General features: G+C 41.2%; 1 non-coding gene across 1 annotated transcript; it reads left to right on the forward strand.

Annotated features, from left to right (window-relative positions):
* The first annotated feature begins 5343 nt into the window (after window positions 1-5343).
* Window positions 5344-5450, forward strand: LOC128281913 (small nucleolar RNA R71). Its single transcript, XR_008272197.1, has one exon. It is a non-coding gene; the product is annotated as a small nucleolar RNA R71 (small nucleolar RNA).
* The last annotated feature ends 214 nt before the right edge of the window (window positions 5451-5664 follow it).

A 5664-nucleotide genomic window follows, 5' to 3' on the forward strand; every position in this document is an offset into this window, starting at 1 on the left:
ATCACTCGAGGTGTTTAAGGACAAGAAATTTAGCACTCAGTAGTCAATATAAAAAGTTATTACCATAGGCTTTCGTGAAAATCAAATCTCCACCACTATATATTGAGATGATTCATCAATCAAAAGGTCTTTAGAGGGTTGTAACGTGGCTTTGGTTAGGGGTGTGGTCATAAGCTAAAAGAAAAGGTTAGAATCGAGATTGAATTGAAAAATTACCTAACTAGAAAAATACTAAAACTACTAATTGCATTCCTAATTAAAAGATCCTAGAATTGAGCTTTTCTTCATGGAATGTGGAATTAAATACTTAAGCTTAAAATAAATAATTACTACTAATATGTATGTATGTAATTTTTTAAGAACAAGTCAAATAACATAGAACTTTGCTAATTATCAAAAATAAAACATAGCTAAGCAATTTATTCAAATCAAATCTTGAAAAAAATAGGGATCAAATTAATTTAGGGGATTTCAACAATAATGGGTTATGGGTTAATATTGAGGTTAGATCAATGAATGGCTTGTTAGGCTCAAAGGGGCTCACTAAGGGTTAATTATGAGGGTAGGCTTTTATGGAGTGAATGGGTTAAACCTAAATTCCTTTATTATCTTGACATATCAAATCAAATGTGTGGTCTTGACATGCATAATCAAGCAAGTTCTAGAATAACAATTTGATATTAACACACTCAAAGAAACAATAAAAGTAAGCATGAAAGAAAGAATATATGCTTTAAAGGCTTAAGATCTCACAAAAATTATGGCTTTTTAATGTTTAACTTGTGAATTTCAACTCAAGATAATACCTAAACTTGGGGAAACAACCTAAAAATTTTAATTAGCCAAAGTACTGATGAGAGTGGAGGAGGATACTTCGATGGTGGTAGAGGTTGGGTTCCATAACCACAGTGTTCAACGAAGAGGTTCTCGTGGTGGTCGGGCAGGACATGGCAGTCGTGGAGAACTTTTTCTAGTGGAGTTGCGAATTCTTAAGTAATAGTGAGCTTTGAAGCTCTTTATAACTACGATAAAATCACTACCTCTTTAGAAAATATGAAGAAGCATAATCACTCGTAAAGAAATAGCTGAAAACATAAATTATCTAATATAGATTATAAAACCTAAAAATAAAATAGTATTAAAAGGAAGTAAAATAAAAAGTATTTTAAAGTTATAAATAAAGATAAAAGTAAAAATAGAAATAATAAATAAAAAGTCTTTGAAAATCTTCATCGCCAGATGGTTTGCGAGGTGGGGGTGGCAATGAGATGTGAAGGTGCTGACAAATCTGATGTAAGGTAGCATTAATGTGATCAAAGCGCTAAAAATACTACTGCTCGAATCGAGTGAGGTGCTCAGAGATGTCAAAGAGTGAAGTCACCGTATGAACTGACGACAAATAGGTAGTGGCTGAGAGGCTGGATCCCCGTGAGGTGGAGGGACATCATCACTAATGTCCTCTGGGCCCTCCTGCTCGACTGACTGGACTAAGCGATACTGAGGAGGATCAAATCCATGACGTCGCTCAATCATCCTCATATGCAGCATACTCGAGATGCCCTGTGGGGACATCTGATCGATGAGAGTGAGGGAGGATGCTTGTGCTGCCATGTTGAGGAGACCGAAGTACCGCGCAAGGTGAGCCACATAGGGGCCGATAGATATGAGTCCATTCCTATACCGCTCCTTCTGATGGCAAATAGGGAGGGGATGAAATAGGCAAGGTTGAACACATGCCCATTCGCCATGCTCCATAAAAAAGTAGGCGTCGTTAGTGTTGACGACGCCGGTGCTCTCTCGCCACCCTATGAAGGTGTGGGCTAGGATGGCGTGTAGGTAACTTACGGATGGGGCGAGAGCCGATGGCTTGGAGCGGCTGGGGTCATAAGTGGCCAAAGTAGGGACGAGGGCCGTCCAACAGTTTAAAGGAGAGTAGTGGATGTGGCGATGGAGGCTGGCGAAGTCGTCGTCGTCCATGAATTCCTCCATGTATAGTCCCAGTGCGACTCTGAACTCAGGCACACTCAGCTGGCGAACTAAATCGTTGAGATGGAACTGGACCGTTCCAGGATCATCAAACTCTATCATAACGACTTGGAGGTGAAAGGTGGAACAGAGTTCGAGTGTGAGTTTGAGGTACGTCAGCTCGATGATCTCGAAGAATAGCCTCTACGGGTCAATCGTCAGGAGGGCCTGAACTACATTAGCCAGTTGAATTTGTTTTAGTACGGCCCAGTCAATGCAACGGCCCACACCTAGGGGTCGGGCTCGTAATATCTAGAAAAGTTCCTCTTGTGGTCCTAGTGGAAATTGGAGGAATGGGTGCCTGATCTCAATGGTAGGACCCAAGGATGATGCTGCTCCTTTCCTCTTCTTCGACGTTAAAAGAGGATCGGTAGTTGAAGGAGCGACGATGTGAAGGTTAGGTGCGGTTGGGTCGGCCACAAGCGTGGGTGGTGGGGTCGTGTGGGTTGTGCAAGGGGAGAAGAGGGGATGAAGGAGAGGAAGAGAGGAGAAAAATAAAAGGAGAATGAGAAAGGAGTGGCCAGTCAGTGGTGGGAGAGGGGATTTCGGAGGTTAGGGTTAGGGTTTTTGGGGAAAAGGATAATGAATAGTGAAGAGTTTATATAGATTTTGGGGAACACGGGCATGCCCATATGTTTTGTAATTTTCAAATTTGGGCGCATTTGAAATTCGACCCACGCCCATGTTCTTTGGCCGTGTTGGTGCACACGGCCGTGTCACACGACCATGTCCTGCTTTTTGCTTCTCCTACACCCGTGTATGGATGCACACGCCCGTGTTAATTTCACAGTCTCGAGCACGAGTGGTGAGCACGGGCATGTCGCACGGCCGTGTTAATTTCTCAGTTTCAACCACGGCTTCTAGACACGAGCGTGGTGCACGCCCGTATTGTTTTGATAGTTTTGTCCACAGCTATGTCGCACGACTGTGGCAAAGTATCGAATTCCATGTTGAGGAAAACTTTCGCTTTGTTTTCACACGACCGTATTGCACAGCTGTGTCATCACCCGTGGTATGAGCACGGCCTAAGGCACGCCTGTGTGCCTGGCCGTGTAGATTTGGACAACCTATGTTCAAGGACTCACTCAGTGAATTAGATGTTAAAAACTAAAATTCAAATAAGTTAACACTGTTAGTGCTCGGGTTGCCTCCCAAGAAGCGCTTATTTATAGTCTAAGCTCGACTTACCTCTCTGTTGCGTGGTCATGGTGGTGCAGGAGTTTACACTCCTCATTCCTGCTATCAAACTCAAAATAAGGTTTTAGACGGGTACGACTTACCTTAAAGGTCCCAAATTTAGGATGGATTACCTCGACTGCCCCATATGAAAAAATGCTGAGAACTGTAAGAGGGATTGCTCCATTAGGTTCAGAAGTGGCAATACGAGGGTCTGCTACATCTAATAGTACTTTGTCTCCAACCTTAAGTTGATTTGGTGAAACATTGAGCTCGTCATGGCGTGGTTTTGGTCTATCGTGTGCTCTCAGTTTTTGTGTCCACCATTCATCTAGTTCTTCGATTTGTAGCCTTCGTTCTTCATAGATGGGTTCTTTGTTGTTACTTGAACAAGGCACATGTATGCTTTTTGAACGTATTTCCTGCAAAGAAGGTTACACCACATGATTAGTATTAGTAGAATTTTGAGCTTGAAGAGTGATTGTTTCATCACCCACACGAAGTGTGAGTTCACCTGTACCAACATCAATTATAGTTCTAGCAGTTGCTAAAAAGGGCCTTCCTAAAATTAAAGGCATGTCATTATCCTCTTCTATGTCTAGAACAACAAAATCGATTGGTAATATAAATTTGTCAATTTTAACGAGTACATCTTCATTAATGCCTCTAGGAAATCTAATTGTTTTATCTGCTAACTGAATGCTCATCCTAGTTTGTTTGGGTTTCCCAAGACCTAGTTGTTTAAACATTTTGTAGAGCATAACACTAATACTAGCCCCTAAATCAGCCAAAGCATTACTAATGTCTAAGCTACCAATTAAACAAGGAATCGGAAAACTCCCTGGATCTTTCAATTTGTTGGCCAGCTTATTCTAAAGAATGGCTGAGCAAACTGCATTCATCTCCACATGCGACGCCTCATCCAACTTTTGCTTATTTGCTAAAAGCTCCTTTAAAATTTAACTGCGTTTGGCATCTGTGAAAGAGCTTCTATAAACGGTAAGTTAATATGTAATTTTTTTAATAGCTTAAGGAATTTACCAAATTGTTCATCTGTGCGGTCTTTCCTTGTCGCATTGGGGTATGGCACCCGTGGTTGGTACTCTTTACTTACTAGTTTTTGACCATTGTGGACTACCTCACCTTTACCTTTACTTACCACAATTCTTTGCCTCGATTTTGGTTCAGGTTCAACTAACCCTTCCTTATCTTGAACGGTAATCACGTTAAGTTGTTCCCTCGGGTTAGATTCAGTGTTACTCGGTAGGCTACCTTGTGATCATTCAGAAATTAGTTTAGCGAGCTGTCCTATCTGAGTTTCGAGCCCTTGGATCGATGCTTGTTGATTCTTAAGTGCTATTTCGGTATTCTGAAAGTGAGTTTCTAACACCGAGATAAACTTTGTTAGCATCTTCTCAAGGTTCGACTTCTTTTCCTATTGGTAAGGTGGTTGTTGAAAACTCGGAGGATGTTGTGACCTTTGATTCCCTTGACCACCCTACGAGAAGTTGGGATGGTTCCTCCAACCTGCATTATATGTGTTACTATATGGGTTATTTTGAGATCTATAATTATTGTTACCTATGTATTGGACTTGTTCTTTCTCAATGCTAGGGTTGAAAGATTGATATTCTGTGAATACTCCTTCATTAGAATCGCACCTCATCACGGGATGTACCTGAGTAGAACCACATAAACCTTCAGTGTTTTTATTTAAAAGTTCTACCTGGTTAGATAGCATAGTAACCGCATCGAGGTTGAAAACACCAGCTGCTTTTGTCGGCTTTGTTCTCATGACTTGCCACTGATAGTTATTTAGTGACATCTCTTCAATAAATTCATAAGCCATTTAAGGTATTTTGTTATTGATAGTTCCACCAGCAGCTGCATCAGCTCAGGGAAAAGAGCTAACTGCTCGGGAGAGGCGACTTCTGGCTCTATCTCCAAAGCCAAAGATTCAGTTTCACCATAAATCCTGTAGCTCAGGAACAAGAAATCCCCTATCAAGCAAGAAAGAAATGGCTCTTCCCATGACAGAGTCACCATTACCTCTATTTATTATTATGGTAAATCAGTGTAATAAGTTACCTTATTGAGGGGTTCACGCTATTGTAAAACATTTGAACCTGCAACCATAAAGGTAAACCATGGTGAGGGCACCTTCTCAATAGATCTGTGTATCTCTCCCATGCATCATAGCGTGTTTCTAGATCCATCTGCACAAAAGAAGAGATGTCATTCCTCAACTTAGCCATTTTAGCCGGCGAGAAATATTTAAGTAAGAATTTTTCGTTCATTTGTTTCCAAGTAGTGATTGACCCTCATGGTAATGAGTTCAACCACTGTTTAGCTTTGTGCCTCAATGAAAAGGGAAACAACCGAAGGCGAATGGCATCATCAGAAATGCCATTGATCTTAAAAGTGTCACAAAACTCTAAGAAATTCGCCAAATGAGTGTTTGGG

The sequence above is a fragment of the Gossypium arboreum genome, chromosome 1 (genome assembly GCF_025698485.1).
Source record: "Gossypium arboreum isolate Shixiya-1 chromosome 1, ASM2569848v2, whole genome shotgun sequence".
In the NCBI taxonomy this organism is placed as follows: Eukaryota; Viridiplantae; Streptophyta; class Magnoliopsida; order Malvales; family Malvaceae; genus Gossypium; species Gossypium arboreum.